The sequence below is a fragment of the Varroa destructor genome, unplaced genomic scaffold (genome assembly GCF_002443255.2).
Source record: "Varroa destructor unplaced genomic scaffold, Vdes_3.0 BEIS01000004.1, whole genome shotgun sequence".
NCBI classification, from domain to species: Eukaryota; Metazoa; Arthropoda; class Arachnida; order Mesostigmata; family Varroidae; genus Varroa; species Varroa destructor.
In genome coordinates, this window is record NW_019211457.1 from 32,792,709 (window position 1) to 32,818,222 (window position 25,514).

A 25,514-nucleotide genomic window follows, 5' to 3' on the forward strand; every position below is an offset into this window, starting at 1 on the left:
CCTTTGCGAGGCTTCCAATAGGTGATGGCGCGGTGGCAATAAAAGAATGCGATGGATGGCGTAATTACGCGAACTGCTATTGCTGCCGCAAAATAGGTGTTGTTAGCGGAATGCGTGTATTATTGAAAGGCTTTTTGATGACGATTTGTGAGGAGACGTCTCAGGGGACGAGGATTGCTATTTGAACAGTATTATTGTCGATCAGATGATTGCTAAACACGATAAGGGGGTGGATGGGTGGAAAATGAATGGAAAAAAATTGGCCACAATTGAAGGTACGAGGGTTCTCGAAAGTAAATGATGGGAAAGATGCTACGAATATAGAAATCTAAGAAGTTCAATTTTTTAGGCACAGATTTAATTAGTAAAATTTTTAGCTAGTTGATATTAATGGTGGAAATACATAGGAACGTGGTAGGACACCGTTGGCTAGTCTTCTCGAGAAATTATGGCTTCATAGTGCCTTCAGTAGTTAGTGATATACTAAGCTAAAACAAATTCAGCTAGGAAATGCAATGTACATAGGGGCATCTTTTAAAGCGCATTATGCTTACATTTACGTACTCTTCCGTGTTTTTTTTTTTGGTCCCAAGGTAAAAATCTTGAATCTCAATACTCGATAACGCTTTTGAACTTCAAGCAGAGGTTCGTCACAATCTACAGAAATAAGCTGACCGTATGATAAGTTCAAGTCATGCAGTTGAGCACCAGAATGACGAAAGTGCTTGAAAAGTTTAAAAACAATTAAGTATTCTGTCATCAGTTAGGCAGATATGTTAGGAACCCTATGGATCACATTAACTTCTTCAGAAACTACAGATTCTGAGAAGTTTGATCTCTTTTTTAAATCGAAACCAACAACAACTTGAATAATACGGCTCCAACAATCGTTCGCATCTGTCCACACAGTCGCCTCATACGAGCCATTGTTAAAAAAATTTTCATAGTTTAATTGACAATTTACAGCTAAATTCTATACTATGTCGGCCGTAATCTAAAACGTAGACTATTGGTCCCCATTAGTTCGCACCAACAGCGTTACAAAGTCGTAGCAAACGTCTGCTAATTGGGAGCTTCTGTAACCATCCGGTGTTTTCCGGTACCACTAAGATCCGCATTAAATATACGCATTCTTCTAATTTAAGCGCGTCATCTACCTGTCGTCGCGTGGAGACCCTACAAAATAAGCCGTTGAATTCGCTTAACGCTGTCGTCGCGGCACCTTCATCGTGAGTCACGACCTCACGCTGCAATATCGCTCGGTTAACGGATGACTGACTTCTTACGGTCAGCGTTCGTTCCGATGATCGACATGGCTCACGACCTCAAGAGGGAAATTAAGGCTACTTACAATAAATCCAGCATCAAGTAGCACTTTTTATGGCCACACTTAAACTGCCATAAATAGCTACTGATATAATTATTATTATTATTACTGGCGTTATTAGGAGTCCTGCTCAAGAAAAATATAATTTTTATTTTGTTTCGATTACGTTCACTACACGACTTGCTGGTTGATGAAGACGTTTAAAACGTCATCGCGGTAACATAACATCATTTATAGTTACGAATGGTATGACACTCTGGTAGAAAAAAATATGTTATTGCAAAGTACCTCAAAGGTTCGTGTGATATATTCGTGTTTTCAGACTCACGAACAGACCGAGGAAACTTTTCATTCATTATTATTTGTGTTTCTCTAAAATTGGCGGGTATGTGATTTCTACTACTAGCCAGATGTCCGAATAGAAAGTAAGACATCTTCAATGAACATTTGTCGAAAAACGTTAAAATCTTGTTCAAAAACGTATATTCAGTTACGTTTTATAGCGTATTGGCGTACACCTACGGGAATCAGGCTTTTTGCCCAAGTCCAAATTAGAGCTTGTGGTGAAAACAGAAATCATCTCGAAGTAGCCAAAAGGCCGTAGAAGTGATTATGTCGCCAATGTTTTAAGTCAACTTAGAATCGAAAAGAACTCGCGGCCACCCGTAGGAAACGTTCCTTAAGGATTAAGCTTGATGAAGAAAATCGAGAAGACTTTACATTTTGGATTATTATTACTTATTAATATTATTGTTGCGCTCTTTGTATGCGATTTACCTAAAACATTATTATACCATTCTGTAAATTAGGACCACTGAGATTCTTTTTATTTTCATATTACCCATTTAAGAACGTATTCTCCTAACCATGATTCAGGAATGGTCAGGCCAGTTTCCAATTATGGTACAAACTCTTAGAGGATCCGACGATTGGGCGGTCGGAGAAATAGGTTTTAAGAGACGACACTTGTACAGTTAAAAAAATTGACCGACTTGTTTACCGGTCTTATTTATACGTCAGGTCCATATAATAAGTCAGTTCCTACCTTAATTTAGTACATGACCGAGCCCATTTGCTTGAGAACGTTTCTAAAGTATATTTCTTTGGGCCATCTCAAAGATATGCAGGAAAACAAATACTCACGCTTCTCTACACATCTGAAATACTTTTTTCGTACTTTGTAATCGACTTTAAACTCCTGTTTTACTGTTCACAGTAACCGAAATCGGACAGCTTTTGCTTTCAGGGGGATCAAAAGAGGGGGTGTCGAGACATTTTGCGATTTGTCTATTGCATTAACCGTGCACCGTAGCAGGATGGGCTTGGTCAAGTCTCATAAAGGAAAATATTTGAAAATTAATCAGTTATATTTAATGTTCGCGTGAATAGAGATTTTCAAAAATAGATAATGTCGACAGGGTACTGCTGTTTTAAACTAAAAACCTGACGGATCTTACATCTTACGAATTTGTTATCAACTTCCCTACGATAAAAGCTGCTGGAAGTGGTTTAATTCTTAGATATATTGCTAACGCGGGCGTCTTTAATAAGCAAATAATGTTATAGATCAGCTTGAGTGGTTTGCCACTACGGCTATACAGCTTCTCGAAATTCGACCAATAAATATCTAATTTAATCGTGCTTTTTTTTTGTTGTGTCACCGCCGGGCAAGTTATTCAGTGCGTTCACCAACTCCCGGCCAATGCAAATATGACAACGCCGTTCTTCTTTCGTTCGGCCGATACTTTGCTAGCCCTATAATAAAGCGTTTCGATATTCTGCCGCGTCCTTCGAAGAATAGCTCTATCCAATGTAAAAGTGCACTCATTAATCACAGGTAATTCCAGACGCCTTGTCAGCTGCTGTCAGAAAGGGCTAATTTTTTAATAGATATTTGCTTTTAAGGTTGCAATCACAGCATTTTCTCTTGCCACGCTTGATGCTGGCTTTGCGACGCCTCTGAGAACATGGCAATTTAGATTGAATTTAATTATCTTGTGCTATTTTATTTTAGAATCATATGGAGACAAATTTACGGCCCCCTTTGTTGTACAGACAGTTTGCAGTACAGACAGTCTACATTAAAAATGACAGACGTGGCCTGCTATCAATTAAGAGCCTAAAACTTCTGTCCAAATGGATACATTTGAAGAAATTTCCAAATTGCAGAGATTATATCTTCAGTGCTTCTTCAATATGAGAAGCTCCGTGGAATCACAACTCGAAAGGCCGCATTTCTTTGAATATTCATCGAACGGTCTCTATGATTTTCACATGTCTCCAATAAATAATCGATGGAACGAAACTATCTTAAAAATAGATCTTCCAGAATCAATGTATTTTTGATGCTGTCTTTTGGCGATAAACTTCGATCACGCAGCGGTGGTTTTTTGGTTGTCTTTAAACAAATCTATCGTTGTTTACACGTGACGCTTAAAGCAAATTCTTGCAAATCGTAAGAGTAAAGAAAAACAGAGTATCTGTTACTATTTAATCGTATCAAAATAATTATCGCCACCCGGATTCGTCCGTTTCGACCCGAAAATACGTTTTTGAAAGGCTAATTCGTCTAAAACATTTTTTTCCCCTCTATAGGTCACCTCTATGGTTGGAGGCGCCAATTAGTTTGCCTTATGCCCTTTCATTGTTGTTACGGAAATCGCCTATCCGTAGCACGTCAAACTCTTACTTAAACTGAATAATCTAAAAATGGCAAAAATTACTGCGCTAGTTGTTTTAGACCACGGTAGATTCGAGCTTTTCACTTCTAGACACAGCTTATACAAGATTTTTGTTAATTCACGGAACCCAGCTGTTTTATATAAGGGCATTTAACTCTGCAGACCTTTCATACTGTCACCAACAACCGTGGCTGAACGGCGCGTTTAATAAATCAATTTTTTGTCGAAAACTCGAAAAAACAGTTACTACAGTCTTGAGAAAATTGGTCCATCGGCCGGTCATTTTGTGGGATTTTCTGTAAATTAGAATGTTTCAAATGGTGGTCCTCCACGTTTCGAGCAATAGGACTTTTCTATTCGTTGGACCTCGCTAGACTAACATCAGTATAGCGTCCAAGCCTTCCAATGCCTTGTTGCGGAATTCTGCGGAAGGATGCGAAATTCTGCTCATCTTGCCCTAGTTGGGCCATACATCCAGGATAGACACTTAAACTGGTCAGGTCTGACGTGTGTGTTTAGGTCTTCGGTGTTTCTAATTCAGCGACTCAAACATTAAGTCTCGATCACCACGCAAATGCTACTGGTGCTCATATCGACGCATAAATTACGAGACGTGAGAACCGAGATCTCAAAAAGTTCTATGTACAAAACTAAATTCGGAGCCTTTTGCGGAGCAGTACGACCGGACAATAACTGGAAACTTCTACATCAATTTCAATACGACTAACCATGACATTGTGCTAACTTTTCACTTAAGTTCACTTTTTTTTTTATTCAAATTATCATCAAAGCACTGCAGCTAAAATCACGTGTTAACTTGCACGAGCCATGGTTGCTGATTCGTTCCTTGTAAGTGTAGATCTACCATCCAGTCGTATAAAGCTCAAGATTCTTAATTTTCGATTAGATAGTGCTGCTATAGTTACTGTTGTTGCATCAGTGAGACATGCACGCTCGGCACTTATTTGTTCGTTAATTTAAAACATGCCGCAAAACATTTGCCCCCAAATCATTCATGCCGGCTGAGCCGTCAAGTAATCGCCATAATTCGTACATTGTTTACATAAATATACAATATTTTGGATGGAAAACGATGCAGACGATCTGTAAAACAAAGTCAAATATAATCAATACATCTATCGGCGCTCATAGCTAGTTTAGCTTGAAAATTAGGAAAACTTATATACATAAAAGAGCTGAGGGCCTATAATCAAAAAATATCAGAGCGCCTGTCCTTGAATCTAGCAGTTTGACGAAAGCAACCGGTGACAATGGCCTTTGTAACATATATTTACCGATATATTATAAAATATCTCTATTAGCGAGGTACTCGGTTTCTGAATTTTGTAATACGTACGTACAGCCTATGCGTGCCTTAATAAATGGGAAATTCGTCTCAGTTTGCGTTGCAGCTGAAGTTCGATTCAATTTCAGATTTGAAAATTAGAGGTGGTATGAAAACACCAACTTTCGAGAGAGGTCGAAACGAGGTGTTAGTGTATATATCCCCGAAACGTACGAGCTTACACATTAAAGTCTTTTTAAATGAATAGGTTTAAATGAAGCCGATAATATAGTACTAGCTGAAAGCCCCTTTGCCTCTTTGTAGATGTTGTCACATATTTTTCCTAGAAAAAGTTGAAGACATATACTGTTACGCTTCGTCATATTGTGTATGTCTTTGTAATGATCTAAAAAAATATCTACAACAAGTATGCATTTAATACATATTTTTGATAATTTTTATATCTTTTAATAAAACATATTGATACATCTACTTAATCCACTAACATAAATTTATTAAATGTAACAATTTTGCAACAAATAGCACTTGTTTCTTGTGGCTTTGACGACGGAGCTCCTGTCGTAATAGGTTACGGGTCGCTGCTTCAAGCCCCGCCGGCGACACACACACACATATACACAGTATGAGAGATGTGCGGACAAAAAAAAATGGATTAACTTCCTGTTGGCGGAACTTGAAATAGCAAGCTCCTCGTTTCTTCTAACCAGAAACTTGCCCGTCTAAGCTATTGCTTCAACGAAATTAAGCCGAATACGTTGGAACATGATAACAAGTATACTGTGACGTAAATGCTTCCAATGTATTATAGACATTTCCAATTAAATAATTTTATACTTAACTTATATAACCCATAAGGAACAATTGTAAACACTTTGTGTATGAAGAAAGCTAACTGTAGCAAATGAAAAGGTTGGACAGTTCTATTTCTAGATTCAAAGCTGATCGGAGTTATCGATAAATTGTTCGAACAGAAAAATCCGTTAAAATGGTTCTTCGGATGACCCTTAACGGTGAAACACAGCCTACATTTGAAGGGGGCCAGGTGCCTGGAGCGCGACTTCCTCGTTGTTTATAATCCCGGGCACGGTTGCATGCTACTGGATCCCCCTTCCATCGACTTATCTGTCTCTACCTATCAAGACCTTCACGCTTGCAGGAAACAACTGGGCTTCCGAAAACTAGGTATCAAAGGGCACCAACAGCGGTCCAAGTCGCAAACCCACTATACAATGTTGTTCAACGAGTGTATTCAGTACGTTTACTGATGATGTGTAGTACTTCGATTGACCGTTCGCTACGACGAACCACGCTTTGCGCTCACAAATCTGGGCGGAAGTTTAGGGCCAATAAGTAATTATAGCAGTCACAATAGGTGTCTGGCGCATTCGAAGGCTCATCGTTTCACACCGAAAAAGAATAACATACGTAAAGTACGAACTGTTAAAATACGCCTCTAATGTTTGGCCATATATGTCGCATAATGGGTATTATGAAATAAATAAGGCTTAATTATTTCTGTCACCCTTATTGTAATAGCGGATATTGTCTGTACTACTACACGACTATTGCTAATACGAAATTCATTCACTTCGTCTAGTGGCCAGACGAGACAGAAAAGTCAGAAGCGATACGAACGTATTTCTGCACTTAAACCGTTAAGTGTTATAGGCATGACGGCACAAAGAAGGTCGCAAGCTGAGCTACTCAATAAACTTTGAGACCCTCGTTACTTTGAAAACGAACACGGAACTGAGAGAATAGGAAAATCAAGGTATTCAAAAAAAAGCACCTTGTTACTCATCATTTTTACGTAATCGTTCTGTTTCCTATCAACACAAACGTTAACGCTGATAAAAAGAAAATCGTAATAACTAGTTATGCAATCTTACCTATGTACTTCGTTCAGCATTTCATGACTCACGGATATTTTCTCTTCGCTGTTGACGTGTCCTAAGCGAAAATCGTAGATCAGGTTTTTTCCTCGATGCTTTGCAGAAGTTGTTTAAGGCCACACGGTGACGAATGAAATACATCACGATGCTTTGTATACTCGTAAAAAAACAAGTTCTACCAGGTAAATAAATAGCTAATTGCCCGAATGCTTGAAAACTCCAAGCGCACAAGTACGTCGCTGTCCTTTTGATGGTGCCATCCTTTGAGGTTTGCATAGATTTCAGGTTAGTAATAATATGATACGAGCGAAAAGCTACTGAGGTGCTATCAAGCTTTAAAAAACTACTTATTTAAAATTTTAGCTTAAGAACGACTTCATTGCCGTTAGGACTAAATACGTTGAGCTTATATATAGAACAACATTAGTTTATACGTTAGATTTGTTCTTTGAATACCTATCTGAGTTACCTTTGCTCGGATGTTTCTCCAGGCACCTGCAGATGGTAGTTGCGCGAAATGGGTCAACAAGCTGATGAGTAAGGATACCAGCCAGATCGAATATTACTCATAATGGGCGGTATGTTAGTAAGAACCAGCTGTTTGGATGTGGGAGATTCATGATTGTTCACGTTTGAGATAAACGGGAGAAGATTTGACCACCCCACAAAATACAGCTATCTCCGACTAGTGCTAGCGTTGTTTTATTTGTTTCGCTGGATTAAGTGCTATATGTTGCTGATCTGATTTTAGGGTAAATTGCTGGACGTTGATTCCACGGTTTTATTTTTCCTACCCATTACCACAACTTTTTTTTCTATTTAATGGCTTTACTTCTCTTCAACTGTTGCCTATTGAAAAGAATATATATTTATATTTACTATTTTTAACCCGTCGGGGCCAAACCCCGTACTCGTCGCTTACATTAGATAGGCATTGCTCCGCGAGGCGTCCGATCGTGCGGAAACAGTACTACTCAATGCACTTAAAGAAAAACTATGCCTTCTACAACAGGCCACAACACTTCCGCTCTAGCGTAGCAGACCCCTATTGAATCTGGTTCTTAAGGTCTTGTCTGTATAGAGATCTAAAATGCAGGCAATCAAGGGGACTTCTCAGGAGTAAGGATTACCCATCGCATATTCTGAAAGAACCACACATTTCTACGCCCGGATGCAGCCTTAGATCACTTTTATGACCCTCAGCCTAGTAGTCAAGCACGTTACTAATGCTCAAGTCTTAGACTCACGGGGTTTCTGGCCTACCTAAACATAGTACATGCAATCTAAAACGAAAAGTCATTCTAAAAATTATGTTTAAAAGTGACGTATCCATTGTCAACCGTTGTGTCAACCATTTGTTCTCATTAACCTCTGTAATGTCGTAAATACCTTCACTGAATCTTTTTGTCTCCATATCGCTCATGCCATATTTACCATAACGGAGTATGGTCACGACGAAAGGCAAATCAATAGGTACTTGGGAAGGGTCCTTCATTGCGGCCTTCACCAGGAAGCTTTCCAGTTGTCGCTCCAAAGCTACCCAATATATTTTCCTGACGGTTTTATGCTCGTTAGTATCTGCTGTCACTAAGGGCTTACCAATCATAACTAATCACCAGGAAAGTATATAAGCAGCAAATAAGCATCAGTTATGATACTTTCAAGTTCACATTAGCCCTACGAGGGCTTCTGATTGGCATATGATTATATTTAGTAGTTAAAAACATCCATGAGATAGTTCACATGAGGATTTAGCTTTTATATTGTAAACATCCCAAGCAATATCCGAGTTATCTACCGGGTAACCTATGAATTTCTAGTGACTTTTATTTGACTGCTAAAGTTTTAACATGTTAGATGATGGCACTATTCAGAAAATACTATAAAATGTGTCTGACATCGTGAGAAATATAACCGTAGCAGATAAATACCCTAGAATAAACATTTCGCTTGGAAGATTTTCAAGGGTGCTATGAGAAAAAGTAGAAAGCAAGCTGAAATAAAAATGAGGCCTAACGGACAGATAAATTTAGGTACTTCAAAGAGCGCGGATTTTCCGTTAAAATTCACACTATGTATTATCTAGATCCAAAGAGAATAGTTAAATTGGGTATCTGCTTTAGTTACAAGCCTAAAGCGCCGTGTATTTGTATCGTCTTTGTCAGAGCTATATTTCTATTTGTACTTTTTGTCATGCGGTGATGCAGCTTAATAAACGGAAACGCCACTGTTCCGTCCACGGCGATACACAAAAAAAAACAGTGAAACATTATAGATCATATACGGAACTAATCTACTTATAAAATCATGCCATCATATGTTAAGTCACATAATCTTACTAGAATTTGCAAAATATATGTAAAAGTATGACTATGGCTAGTTCACACATGAGCCGCAGATTATGCATATGGAACGAACTGCGTTCAGTGTTAGAAAAATCGTGGAAATTCACGGATTTTCCGATTATCGAACGATTGTCAATGTTTACCAGAACAGTAAGACTACCCGTACTCTTTTGAAATTCAACGTTACTCCTGTTAACATCTCTGAAGTAATGATACAGGTCACCAAATAGGTTTCAGTCACTGAATAGGTTCAATGTACTTGAACTTTTTCAACCACTGCTAAATCTGACTTGTCTATCATCAGCTGGGCTGTCACAGTTAATTCCGCTTACTTTAACTTCGTCGTCAGTAAGGCCATTTTTCAGGAAGTTCGTATAACCTTCAAGGGGCGGGTACGATTCTGAAGCAGGTTTGCAGAGAAACAACGGCAAAAATTGGCGTATCGTAACACTCGTTGCTACATAATTCTACTAGCTGCCATTATAGGCACTATTCGTAGCTGAAGCAAATAGTACATCAAGATAGTATAGCTGTCGACCGTGATATACCCTGTTTATGGAGGTCTGCTCTTCAAGAGTATCCGATAAAGATTTTGGCAGCCTAAATAATAATATTTAGGTAGATCGCTTTTGCTAATATCATCGCAAAATTGGGATGTTTAGTATGAAAGAAATACTTACGGATTTCGGAAAAAGGCACAATGCAGATAAGAACAATAAAAGAAAATTAATTTCCCTTTTAGTTTACGTTTGGCGTCTGTCTGAGCAGACAGTTTGTGGCCCATATAGGCCAAACAGCGCTTAGAGATACTACTTAAAGCTGATTTGGATTTGGACGTTGAATGTATTCAGTGGTTAGGGAAGTAGCCAAGCCTAGCATGATGAAGAATGCTAGAGCAATGTTACTACCACAAACAAAAAAAGAAACACTAAAGAGGAGACATTCGGTCCAGTGACCCGCCACTACGCGTTATTAAGAACGTCGATTGTCGGACAAAATACAAGCACGCAGTTATCCTGCATCCACGACAGCAAATGACAATGTCGACTTCGTCCTCGATGATATCAACGCTACGGAACAAGCGAAGATGATGGTAATGATGGCATTATAATGGCTGCGGTGTTGGATTAGGGAATGGTGTTCCCCCTCCCCGGCCTGACCGGTCTCCGAACAAACGAAAAATAAATAGATAAAACACAGAAAGGGGGAAGTTTCGGGAGAAACGGTGGGGACAAAAGTAGTTATATTATAAATAGGCACAGGCATCGTCGTAAGAAAAATTAGTTAAGTGAGAGAATGGAAGAGGGGTGGGGGGGGGGGGACTGATAATGATGCCCGAGGCTTGGCCTTTGCGAGGCTTCCAATAGGTGATGGCGCGGTGGCAATAAAAGAATGCGATGGATGGCGTAATTACGCGAACTGCTATTGCTGCCGCAAAATAGGTGTTGTTAGCGGAATGCGTGTATTATTGAAAGGCTTTTTGATGACGATTTGTGAGGAGACGTCTCAGGGGACGAGGATTGCTATTTGAACAGTATTATTGTCGATCAGATGATTGCTAAACACGATAAGGGGGTGGATGGGTGGAAAATGAATGGAAAAAAATTGGCCACAATTGAAGGTACGAGGGTTCTCGAAAGTAAATGATGGGAAAGATGCTACGAATATAGAAATCTAAGAAGTTCAATTTTTTAGGCACAGATTTAATTAGTAAAATTTTTAGCTAGTTGATATTAATGGTGGAAATACATAGGAACGTGGTAGGACACCGTTGGCTAGTCTTCTCGAGAAATTATGGCTTCATAGTGCCTTCAGTAGTTAGTGATATACTAAGCTAAAACAAATTCAGCTAGGAAATGCAATGTACATAGGGGCATCTTTTAAAGCGCATTATGCTTACATTTACGTACTCTTCCGTGTTTTTTTTTTTGGTCCCAAGGTAAAAATCTTGAATCTCAATACTCGATAACGCTTTTGAACTTCAAGCAGAGGTTCGTCACAATCTACAGAAATAAGCTGACCGTATGATAAGTTCAAGTCATGCAGTTGAGCACCAGAATGACGAAAGTGCTTGAAAAGTTTAAAAACAATTAAGTATTCTGTCATCAGTTAGGCAGATATGTTAGGAACCCTATGGATCACATTAACTTCTTCAGAAACTACAGATTCTGAGAAGTTTGATCTCTTTTTTAAATCGAAACCAACAACAACTTGAATAATACGGCTCCAACAATCGTTCGCATCTGTCCACACAGTCGCCTCATACGAGCCATTGTTAAAAAAATTTTCATAGTTTAATTGACAATTTACAGCTAAATTCTATACTATGTCGGCCGTAATCTAAAACGTAGACTATTGGTCCCCATTAGTTCGCACCAACAGCGTTACAAAGTCGTAGCAAACGTCTGCTAATTGGGAGCTTCTGTAACCATCCGGTGTTTTCCGGTACCACTAAGATCCGCATTAAATATACGCATTCTTCTAATTTAAGCGCGTCATCTACCTGTCGTCGCGTGGAGACCCTACAAAATAAGCCGTTGAATTCGCTTAACGCTGTCGTCGCGGCACCTTCATCGTGAGTCACGACCTCACGCTGCAATATCGCTCGGTTAACGGATGACTGACTTCTTACGGTCAGCGTTCGTTCCGATGATCGACATGGCTCACGACCTCAAGAGGGAAATTAAGGCTACTTACAATAAATCCAGCATCAAGTAGCACTTTTTATGGCCACACTTAAACTGCCATAAATAGCTACTGATATAATTATTATTATTATTACTGGCGTTATTAGGAGTCCTGCTCAAGAAAAATATAATTTTTATTTTGTTTCGATTACGTTCACTACACGACTTGCTGGTTGATGAAGACGTTTAAAACGTCATCGCGGTAACATAACATCATTTATAGTTACGAATGGTATGACACTCTGGTAGAAAAAAATATGTTATTGCAAAGTACCTCAAAGGTTCGTGTGATATATTCGTGTTTTCAGACTCACGAACAGACCGAGGAAACTTTTCATTCATTATTATTTGTGTTTCTCTAAAATTGGCGGGTATGTGATTTCTACTACTAGCCAGATGTCCGAATAGAAAGTAAGACATCTTCAATGAACATTTGTCGAAAAACGTTAAAATCTTGTTCAAAAACGTATATTCAGTTACGTTTTATAGCGTATTGGCGTACACCTACGGGAATCAGGCTTTTTGCCCAAGTCCAAATTAGAGCTTGTGGTGAAAACAGAAATCATCTCGAAGTAGCCAAAAGGCCGTAGAAGTGATTATGTCGCCAATGTTTTAAGTCAACTTAGAATCGAAAAGAACTCGCGGCCACCCGTAGGAAACGTTCCTTAAGGATTAAGCTTGATGAAGAAAATCGAGAAGACTTTACATTTTGGATTATTATTACTTATTAATATTATTGTTGCGCTCTTTGTATGCGATTTACCTAAAACATTATTATACCATTCTGTAAATTAGGACCACTGAGATTCTTTTTATTTTCATATTACCCATTTAAGAACGTATTCTCCTAACCATGATTCAGGAATGGTCAGGCCAGTTTCCAATTATGGTACAAACTCTTAGAGGATCCGACGATTGGGCGGTCGGAGAAATAGGTTTTAAGAGACGACACTTGTACAGTTAAAAAAATTGACCGACTTGTTTACCGGTCTTATTTATACGTCAGGTCCATATAATAAGTCAGTTCCTACCTTAATTTAGTACATGACCGAGCCCATTTGCTTGAGAACGTTTCTAAAGTATATTTCTTTGGGCCATCTCAAAGATATGCAGGAAAACAAATACTCACGCTTCTCTACACATCTGAAATACTTTTTTCGTACTTTGTAATCGACTTTAAACTCCTGTTTTACTGTTCACAGTAACCGAAATCGGACAGCTTTTGCTTTCAGGGGGATCAAAAGAGGGGGTGTCGAGACATTTTGCGATTTGTCTATTGCATTAACCGTGCACCGTAGCAGGATGGGCTTGGTCAAGTCTCATAAAGGAAAATATTTGAAAATTAATCAGTTATATTTAATGTTCGCGTGAATAGAGATTTTCAAAAATAGATAATGTCGACAGGGTACTGCTGTTTTAAACTAAAAACCTGACGGATCTTACATCTTACGAATTTGTTATCAACTTCCCTACGATAAAAGCTGCTGGAAGTGGTTTAATTCTTAGATATATTGCTAACGCGGGCGTCTTTAATAAGCAAATAATGTTATAGATCAGCTTGAGTGGTTTGCCACTACGGCTATACAGCTTCTCGAAATTCGACCAATAAATATCTAATTTAATCGTGCTTTTTTTTTGTTGTGTCACCGCCGGGCAAGTTATTCAGTGCGTTCACCAACTCCCGGCCAATGCAAATATGACAACGCCGTTCTTCTTTCGTTCGGCCGATACTTTGCTAGCCCTATAATAAAGCGTTTCGATATTCTGCCGCGTCCTTCGAAGAATAGCTCTATCCAATGTAAAAGTGCACTCATTAATCACAGGTAATTCCAGACGCCTTGTCAGCTGCTGTCAGAAAGGGCTAATTTTTTAATAGATATTTGCTTTTAAGGTTGCAATCACAGCATTTTCTCTTGCCACGCTTGATGCTGGCTTTGCGACGCCTCTGAGAACATGGCAATTTAGATTGAATTTAATTATCTTGTGCTATTTTATTTTAGAATCATATGGAGACAAATTTACGGCCCCCTTTGTTGTACAGACAGTTTGCAGTACAGACAGTCTACATTAAAAATGACAGACGTGGCCTGCTATCAATTAAGAGCCTAAAACTTCTGTCCAAATGGATACATTTGAAGAAATTTCCAAATTGCAGAGATTATATCTTCAGTGCTTCTTCAATATGAGAAGCTCCGTGGAATCACAACTCGAAAGGCCGCATTTCTTTGAATATTCATCGAACGGTCTCTATGATTTTCACATGTCTCCAATAAATAATCGATGGAACGAAACTATCTTAAAAATAGATCTTCCAGAATCAATGTATTTTTGATGCTGTCTTTTGGCGATAAACTTCGATCACGCAGCGGTGGTTTTTTGGTTGTCTTTAAACAAATCTATCGTTGTTTACACGTGACGCTTAAAGCAAATTCTTGCAAATCGTAAGAGTAAAGAAAAACAGAGTATCTGTTACTATTTAATCGTATCAAAATAATTATCGCCACCCGGATTCGTCCGTTTCGACCCGAAAATACGTTTTTGAAAGGCTAATTCGTCTAAAACATTTTTTTCCCCTCTATAGGTCACCTCTATGGTTGGAGGCGCCAATTAGTTTGCCTTATGCCCTTTCATTGTTGTTACGGAAATCGCCTATCCGTAGCACGTCAAACTCTTACTTAAACTGAATAATCTAAAAATGGCAAAAATTACTGCGCTAGTTGTTTTAGACCACGGTAGATTCGAGCTTTTCACTTCTAGACACAGCTTATACAAGATTTTTGTTAATTCACGGAACCCAGCTGTTTTATATAAGGGCATTTAACTCTGCAGACCTTTCATACTGTCACCAACAACCGTGGCTGAACGGCGCGTTTAATAAATCAATTTTTTGTCGAAAACTCGAAAAAACAGTTACTACAGTCTTGAGAAAATTGGTCCATCGGCCGGTCATTTTGTGGGATTTTCTGTAAATTAGAATGTTTCAAATGGTGGTCCTCCACGTTTCGAGCAATAGGACTTTTCTATTCGTTGGACCTCGCTAGACTAACATCAGTATAGCGTCCAAGCCTTCCAATGCCTTGTTGCGGAATTCTGCGGAAGGATGCGAAATTCTGCTCATCTTGCCCTAGTTGGGCCATACATCCAGGATAGACACTTAAACTGGTCAGGTCTGACGTGTGTGTTTAGGTCTTCGGTGTTTCTAATTCAGCGACTCAAACATTAAGTCTCGATCACCACGCAAATGCTACTGGTGCTCATATCGACGCATAAATTACGAGACGTGAGAACCGAGATCTCAAAAAGTTCTATGTACAAAACTAAATTCGGAGCCTTTTGCGGAGCAGTACGACCGGACAATAACTGGAAACTTCTACATCAATTTCAATACGACTAACCATGACATTGTGCTAACTTTTCACTTAAGTTCACTTTTTTTTTTATTCAAATTATCATCAAAGCACTGCAGCTAAAATCACGTGTTAACTTGCACGAGCCATGGTTGCTGATTCGTTCCTTGTAAGTGTAGATCTACCATCCAGTCGTATAAAGCTCAAGATTCTTAATTTTCGATTAGATAGTGCTGCTATAGTTACTGTTGTTGCATCAGTGAGACATGCACGCTCGGCACTTATTTGTTCGTTAATTTAAAACATGCCGCAAAACATTTGCCCCCAAATCATTCATGCCGGCTGAGCCGTCAAGTAATCGCCATAATTCGTACATTGTTTACATAAATATACAATATTTTGGATGGAAAACGATGCAGACGATCTGTAAAACAAAGTCAAATATAATCAATACATCTATCGGCGCTCATAGCTAGTTTAGCTTGAAAATTAGGAAAACTTATATACATAAAAGAGCTGAGGGCCTATAATCAAAAAATATCAGAGCGCCTGTCCTTGAATCTAGCAGTTTGACGAAAGCAACCGGTGACAATGGCCTTTGTAACATATATTTACCGATATATTATAAAATATCTCTATTAGCGAGGTACTCGGTTTCTGAATTTTGTAATACGTACGTACAGCCTATGCGTGCCTTAATAAATGGGAAATTCGTCTCAGTTTGCGTTGCAGCTGAAGTTCGATTCAATTTCAGATTTGAAAATTAGAGGTGGTATGAAAACACCAACTTTCGAGAGAGGTCGAAACGAGGTGTTAGTGTATATATCCCCGAAACGTACGAGCTTACACATTAAAGTCTTTTTAAATGAATAGGTTTAAATGAAGCCGATAATATAGTACTAGCTGAAAGCCCCTTTGCCTCTTTGTAGATGTTGTCACATATTTTTCCTAGAAAAAGTTGAAGACATATACTGTTACGCTTCGTCATATTGTGTATGTCTTTGTAATGATCTAAAAAAATATCTACAACAAGTATGCATTTAATACATATTTTTGATAATTTTTATATCTTTTAATAAAACATATTGATACATCTACTTAATCCACTAACATAAATTTATTAAATGTAACAATTTTGCAACAAATAGCACTTGTTTCTTGTGGCTTTGACGACGGAGCTCCTGTCGTAATAGGTTACGGGTCGCTGCTTCAAGCCCCGCCGGCGACACACACACACATATACACAGTATGAGAGATGTGCGGACAAAAAAAAATGGATTAACTTCCTGTTGGCGGAACTTGAAATAGCAAGCTCCTCGTTTCTTCTAACCAGAAACTTGCCCGTCTAAGCTATTGCTTCAACGAAATTAAGCCGAATACGTTGGAACATGATAACAAGTATACTGTGACGTAAATGCTTCCAATGTATTATAGACATTTCCAATTAAATAATTTTATACTTAACTTATATAACCCATAAGGAACAATTGTAAACACTTTGTGTATGAAGAAAGCTAACTGTAGCAAATGAAAAGGTTGGACAGTTCTATTTCTAGATTCAAAGCTGATCGGAGTTATCGATAAATTGTTCGAACAGAAAAATCCGTTAAAATGGTTCTTCGGATGACCCTTAACGGTGAAACACAGCCTACATTTGAAGGGGGCCAGGTGCCTGGAGCGCGACTTCCTCGTTGTTTATAATCCCGGGCACGGTTGCATGCTACTGGATCCCCCTTCCATCGACTTATCTGTCTCTACCTATCAAGACCTTCACGCTTGCAGGAAACAACTGGGCTTCCGAAAACTAGGTATCAAAGGGCACCAACAGCGGTCCAAGTCGCAAACCCACTATACAATGTTGTTCAACGAGTGTATTCAGTACGTTTACTGATGATGTGTAGTACTTCGATTGACCGTTCGCTACGACGAACCACGCTTTGCGCTCACAAATCTGGGCGGAAGTTTAGGGCCAATAAGTAATTATAGCAGTCACAATAGGTGTCTGGCGCATTCGAAGGCTCATCGTTTCACACCGAAAAAGAATAACATACGTAAAGTACGAACTGTTAAAATACGCCTCTAATGTTTGGCCATATATGTCGCATAATGGGTATTATGAAATAAATAAGGCTTAATTATTTCTGTCACCCTTATTGTAATAGCGGATATTGTCTGTACTACTACACGACTATTGCTAATACGAAATTCATTCACTTCGTCTAGTGGCCAGACGAGACAGAAAAGTCAGAAGCGATACGAACGTATTTCTGCACTTAAACCGTTAAGTGTTATAGGCATGACGGCACAAAGAAGGTCGCAAGCTGAGCTACTCAATAAACTTTGAGACCCTCGTTACTTTGAAAACGAACACGGAACTGAGAGAATAGGAAAATCAAGGTATTCAAAAAAAAGCACCTTGTTACTCATCATTTTTACGTAATCGTTCTGTTTCCTATCAACACAAACGTTAACGCTGATAAAAAGAAAATCGTAATAACTAGTTATGCAATCTTACCTATGTACTTCGTTCAGCATTTCATGACTCACGGATATTTTCTCTTCGCTGTTGACGTGTCCTAAGCGAAAATCGTAGATCAGGTTTTTTCCTCGATGCTTTGCAGAAGTTGTTTAAGGCCACACGGTGACGAATGAAATACATCACGATGCTTTGTATACTCGTAAAAAAACAAGTTCTACCAGGTAAATAAATAGCTAATTGCCCGAATGCTTGAAAACTCCAAGCGCACAAGTACGTCGCTGTCCTTTTGATGGTGCCATCCTTTGAGGTTTGCATAGATTTCAGGTTAGTAATAATATGATACGAGCGAAAAGCTACTGAGGTGCTATCAAGCTTTAAAAAACTACTTATTTAAAATTTTAGCTTAAGAACGACTTCATTGCCGTTAGGACTAAATACGTTGAGCTTATATATAGAACAACATTAGTTTATACGTTAGATTTGTTCTTTGAATACCTATCTGAGTTACCTTTGCTCGGATGTTTCTCCAGGCACCTGCAGATGGTAGTTGCGCGAAATGGGTCAACAAGCTGATGAGTAAGGATACCAGCCAGATCGAATATTACTCATAATGGGCGGTATGTTAGTAAGAACCAGCTGTTTGGATGTGGGAGATTCATGATTGTTCACGTTTGAGATAAACGGGAGAAGATTTGACCACCCCACAAAATACAGCTATCTCCGACTAGTGCTAGCGTTGTTTTATTTGTTTCGCTGGATTAAGTGCTATATGTTGCTGATCTGATTTTAGGGTAAATTGCTGGACGTTGATTCCACGGTTTTATTTTTCCTACCCATTACCACAACTTTTTTTTCTATTTAATGGCTTTACTTCTCTTCAACTGTTGCCTATTGAAAAGAATATATATTTATATTTACTATTTTTAACCCGTCGGGGCCAAACCCCGTACTCGTCGCTTACATTAGATAGGCATTGCTCCGCGAGGCGTCCGATCGTGCGGAAACAGTACTACTCAATGCACTTAAAGAAAAACTATGCCTTCTACAACAGGCCACAACACTTCCGCTCTAGCGTAGCAGACCCCTATTGAATCTGGTTCTTAAGGTCTTGTCTGTATAGAGATCTAAAATGCAGGCAATCAAGGGGACTTCTCAGGAGTAAGGATTACCCATCGCATATTCTGAAAGAACCACACATTTCTACGCCCGGATGCAGCCTTAGATCACTTTTATGACCCTCAGCCTAGTAGTCAAGCACGTTACTAATGCTCAAGTCTTAGACTCACGGGGTTTCTGGCCTACCTAAACATAGTACATGCAATCTAAAACGAAAAGTCATTCTAAAAATTATGTTTAAAAGTGACGTATCCATTGTCAACCGTTGTGTCAACCATTTGTTCTCATTAACCTCTGTAATGTCGTAAATACCTTCACTGAATCTTTTTGTCTCCATATCGCTCATGCCATATTTACCATAACGGAGTATGGTCACGACGAAAGGCAAATCAATAGGTACTTGGGAAGGGTCCTTCATTGCGGCCTTCACCAGGAAGCTTTCCAGTTGTCGCTCCAAAGCTACCCAATATATTTTCCTGACGGTTTTATGCTCGTTAGTATCTGCTGTCACTAAGGGCTTACCAATCATAACTAATCACCAGGAAAGTATATAAGCAGCAAATAAGCATCAGTTATGATACTTTCAAGTTCACATTAGCCCTACGAGGGCTTCTGATTGGCATATGATTATATTTAGTAGTTAAAAACATCCATGAGATAGTTCACATGAGGATTTAGCTTTTATATTGTAAACATCCCAAGCAATATCCGAGTTATCTACCGGGTAACCTATGAATTTCTAGTGACTTTTATTTGACTGCTAAAGTTTTAACATGTTAGATGATGGCACTATTCAGAAAATACTATAAAATGTGTCTGACATCGTGAGAAATATAACCGTAGCAGATAAATACCCTAGAATAAACATTTCGCTTGGAAGATTTTCAAGGGTGCTATGAGAAAAAGTAGAAAGCAAGCTGAAATAAAAATGAGGCCTAACGGACAGATAAATTTAGGTACTTCAAAGAGCGCGGATTTTCCGTTAAAATTCACACTATGTATTATCTAGATCCAAAGAGAATAGTTAAATTGGGTATCTGCTTTAGTTACAAGCCTAAAGCGCCGTGTATTTGTATCGTCTTTGTCAGAGCTATATTTCTATTTGTACTTTTTGTCATGCGGTGATGCAGCTTAATAAACGGAAACGCCACTGTTCCGTCCACGGCGATACACAAAAAAAAACAGTGAAACATTATAGATCATATACGGAACTAATCTACTTATAAAATCATGCCATCATATGTTAAGTCACATAATCTTACTAGAATTTGCAAAATATATGTAAAAGTATGACTATGGCTAGTTCACACATGAGCCGCAGATTATGCATATGGAACGAACTGCGTTCAGTGTTAGAAAAATCGTGGAAATTCACGGATTTTCCGATTATCGAACGATTGTCAATGTTTACCAGAACAGTAAGACTACCCGTACTCTTTTGAAATTCAACGTTACTCCTGTTAACATCTCTGAAGTAATGATACAGGTCACCAAATAGGTTTCAGTCACTGAATAGGTTCAATGTACTTGAACTTTTTCAACCACTGCTAAATCTGACTTGTCTATCATCAGCTGGGCTGTCACAGTTAATTCCGCTTACTTTAACTTCGTCGTCAGTAAGGCCATTTTTCAGGAAGTTCGTATAACCTTCAAGGGGCGGGTACGATTCTGAAGCAGGTTTGCAGAGAAACAACGGCAAAAATTGGCGTATCGTAACACTCGTTGCTACATAATTCTACTAGCTGCCATTATAGGCACTATTCGTAGCTGAAGCAAATAGTACATCAAGATAGTATAGCTGTCGACCGTGATATACCCTGTTTATGGAGGTCTGCTCTTCAAGAGTATCCGATAAAGATTTTGGCAGCCTAAATAATAATATTTAGGTAGATCGCTTTTGCTAATATCATCGCAAAATTGGGATGTTTAGTATGAAAGAAATACTTACGGATTTCGGAAAAAGGCACAATGCAGATAAGAACAATAAAAGAAAATTAATTTCCCTTTTAGTTTACGTTTGGCGTCTGTCTGAGCAGACAGTTTGTGGCCCATATAGGCCAAACAGCGCTTAGAGATACTACTTAAAGCTGATTTGGATTTGGACGTTGAATGTATTCAGTGGTTAGGGAAGTAGCCAAGCCTAGCATGATGAAGAATGCTAGAGCAATGTTACTACCACAAACAAAAAAAGAAACACTAAAGAGGAGACATTCGGTCCAGTGACCCGCCACTACGCGTTATTAAGAACGTCGATTGTCGGACAAAATACAAGCACGCAGTTATCCTGCATCCACGACAGCAATAATCGTCTAAAGATATGCTGAATAAAGCCTCAGGTAAAATAGATATCTATACGCATTGATACAGGAACGTTATTTGAAATTAATATTTTTCTAGACATTATATTCTCGACGCGCGTCAGCATTCGATCAAAATTTCAACATGGACTCTACTGTAACAAAAAAAAATGAACTAGAATACTCGACACATAAAAAAAAAGCGTGCGTAAAACTCATACGTTCCTAATTCCGTCCTATTTATACTATAATAATATATAATACTCCTATTTCAAGCAAGTCCAAATAATATTAAACATAAATACGAAGATCGAATTATATCAATGGTAGGTACTGTTATTTGCAAAACAATTATTTTTTTTTACTGTCAGTGTATACAGAATTCATTTGTATAAAGCAATCGAATCCCCCACTGGCAAAAAGGAGGATGCCAGAAACGTCGGCTACGTTCGCTACTGACGATAGCTGTTCCTGTGGTTTCTTATCAATACGATCTTAAATCAGGAGAACCACAAGAATAGGCCGAGAACAGAGATTAGATAACCAAATACTACCGCGCGCTGAATTATAAAACTAGGATTTAAGGTTGATTCAGGATTCATACAAAGGGCTTTTATATATTGCGCACGTTTGCCTTAGCTGAAGCTAGCGCACGTAAAACAATCAGGAACGTCTTATTTTGACGTTGCCTTGGGTATACCATATTCTAAAATGTATATCTTTAGCGTATAGCAATAGTTCGTAAGTTATTCAACGAATATATCATACGTTCATTACTATCTATATAAATAGTAATCAAACTTTTGTTTGAAAAACCCATACTAGCTGTCGCTATATAAAAGTCTAAAATTTGACCAAATTCGTTGGGTTGTTTTGTTGCAGTCGAATGTTATGGTCGAACATAACCCAGAAGCCTTGGTAGTATACGGTTACCTAATTCCATCCATTTCTACATTATTAACGCTGTCACGAGTGCGTAAAAACAATCAGGTCTCCAGAAGTTGTTTATCAAATTCAATTTGATTACCACCTTGCATGTTAATCAGTGTACTTTAGAACCTCTTACCTTTTACGTGACAAACTTAAACTTACGATAGCATGAACCATGGTACCCTTGGTCGCTCAAAGGTAAGTTATTTCACATTTATCGTGGTCGTGCTGTAGCATTATAAAATCGTACTAGATAAGTTGTTCCTGTTAAAAGGAATACACCTCTAAATTATTTAATTAATGAGGACCGAAAAGTATTATCTATATATATATATGGAGGACTCTAGAACGTTTTCTGATTAGGCTAGATTCGTCGATCCTTCTTCTGACCCAGTGTGTTGTTGACTTGTAGAGTACAAGCCAAATACAATTACGTTTCGTGAGTGATTCATCTGTTATTATAGACGCATTGGGCCTTTCTGGGTTTCTTTGTATTCGAGTGATCAAATGCACTTTTTGCATGTTATTCGACCAGTTTAAGCGCATATCGTTTGGTGACCTGAACAAATCTAACGAAGCCATGTTATTCAGCCGCGACTAAGCCACCTAAAAGAGTTGTTTTTAAATTCTTCGATCAAGTGGGGCCTGCTATGGGAAAAGTTCGCGCAAAATTAAGACAAGGCAGAGCTGTCAGGTGTATATCTTGTCCAGGAGCACTGGCCTAACTTCAGCCTATCTGGGTCGACAGCACGCTTGGTATTGTATTCCAATCTCATGTTTATCATAGCGTGTCTCCGTGAAGCTTACAATAAGCGAACGTAGAAAGCATATAACATAGGTGATCGTTGTCTTATTGTCGTTTGAGAACATAAGTTTAGCATTCATCTACGATTCTGTGATTAGAATTCTAGATAGATCTGTAACAAAAACAAATTGTTACGTCAAGACAGACCACAATAGAGGATAGCCTGCTATAGTAAGTCAGGTTTTTAGTTAACGTAGGATTTTTGTCACACCACCGAAGGTCATCGCCTATATGACATTGCCGAAAATTACTTTCGCTGCAGGCCGTCAGTAGAGCCACGGCCGATTTCAACGATATTCTCTTAGCAATAACAACAAAAAGGCAAGGATCCTTGTAGTGTTACGGATGTCGGTGTCGCTTTGGGTGGGCAAATGATGCAAATGAAACATGCGTAGATCAGCTTAATAGTGATTATTAACAGATTCATACTACTTAAGTAATCGGTGATGCCCTGTCCTGTGCAGTTGGCCTTAATGAGTCGAACGGACGCAATACGGCCAATATTAATCGCAAAACTCCTCGTAACTACTAGATATTACGACAAAATGCATGATCAACGATGTTATGGACGGAGAGGTATGTGACGAAAATAGGCATCAGATAAGCAGAAGAACGATATCATTTCCATAATACTGAAAGTACGCTTTCGATTAACAGAAAAACTTCATAATATCTACTTGTATACCTCTTTCTATGGACTCATGTTTTCGATCAGCTTTCAGCGTTCTTGATCGGGCTTCGTTGCAGATAGTTGTTCAGTTATGTTGGATTAATGCTTTACTGTTCTCAGTACTGGGCAAAGAAAACTAAATAGTTTTTACTTTGTTAATTACAATTAAATGCTATAGTAAATCAGTTCGTATAGTTTAAATGTTGCCGCCCATTACGTGTAACGATTGCATGTCCAGTTACTTTTTTAAATTTGCAATTATTACATGAAGTAAATTCAATCGTTACGTTCATTTTCAAGCTCTTGATGAAGTTCAAAGCAATAACAAGGCTAGGCCCCCGGATCTGTGGAAGATTATAACACCGTCAACGACAGGACCGGTGGCGCGCTCTAGCGATGGCTTGGCGAAACATCGGTACGAAAGGAAGTAATCATTCGAGAACAGCAGTATCTGAGAAGCTCCGATGAGCGCATGTAACGCGATTATAAAACATAAACTACCGCGTCAGGAAATCGCCAGCAAATATTATATAATAGAAATATACTGTGAGGACACAGTGCCGCAACAATTTCAATATAAATCATAGTGTTTTTTTTTTTTTTTTTTTTTCGAACACACTTTTTATATAGATGCTTCAACAAGCATTTCACTGATCAAGTGTACGCTTCTGAATGAACCTCCTCTCGTGAACATACGAAACGTGTATGTACATGTCTATCGCACGATGGGCATTGAACTAACAATGCTGAGCTGCGCACGCGTCCAAAGTGAGAAATCTGTGTTTTAAATGGCAACTATCAGTTGATTGTTTTAGCGGTCAAGCGGCAATACGGTAGTTATCCCTTATACATATGGAAGGTTGTTCTGATCCTAAATGAGCGCTGAGATTTGGTTTCGAAATTCGATTATTTTATCTCTACGTTCCTAGACTTGGGTTCCGATAGAACAAAAACATTCTGAATTCTCTGTTTTTGGCACAGCGAAGGACTAGAAACACTGTAGAGAAGGGCCATATGTAATCAAATGTCCTAATAAAAACAACGTCTGGAATCCTTTTATACAGCTTCTCACAAACATCGAACCTACTACGAATTATATTTAGCTCGAGACATAAGATCTGACAAGCGCGGTCAGCAGAAAGTTTTTTCTGTTATCTCCTATAATCGAACTGTGTTTACAGGTAGAGATGCAGAAAAACCACAGAAGCTAGATCCTCCCAGATGATGCGTGTAGCTTGAATAATGTTAAGAGTTAACTTCAAATATATTTGATGATATAGGGAACTTACCGAAATTTTGATCAACACTTCATCATAATGAAGATGATATATTTGCTTAGGTATAAGAAGTGTATCATCATACAAGTCGAGTAAGTCCAAGTTTGTAAAGCTGAAATAGCCCCAGCTGAAACTTGTATTTTTTTTTTTAAATAAACCAGAACAGGTATTTCTATGTGCTGAAAATTTGCCAGAATATATATAATAGACCTTATAATAGGAGGTTGGCCTTGTTTTAGGTGTTTGTCAATCGGATTCAAACATTCGCGCATGGACTTTTCCAATACGAGATTATGCCAAGTACATTCCCTCTATTTTTCATCAACAGAGATGCGTGCATCATTGTTCTATATAA

At 38.6% G+C, this 25,514-nt stretch overlaps 1 long non-coding RNA gene across 1 annotated transcript; it reads left to right on the forward strand.

The window, feature by feature from the left end:
- Window positions 1-21,313: 21,313 nt before the first annotated feature.
- Window positions 21,314-24,625, forward strand: LOC147756100 (uncharacterized). Its single transcript, XR_015327292.1, has 3 exons — window positions 21,314-21,516; window positions 23,047-23,163; window positions 24,183-24,625. It is a non-coding gene; the product is annotated as an uncharacterized LOC147756100 (long non-coding RNA).
- The last annotated feature ends 889 nt before the right edge of the window (window positions 24,626-25,514 follow it).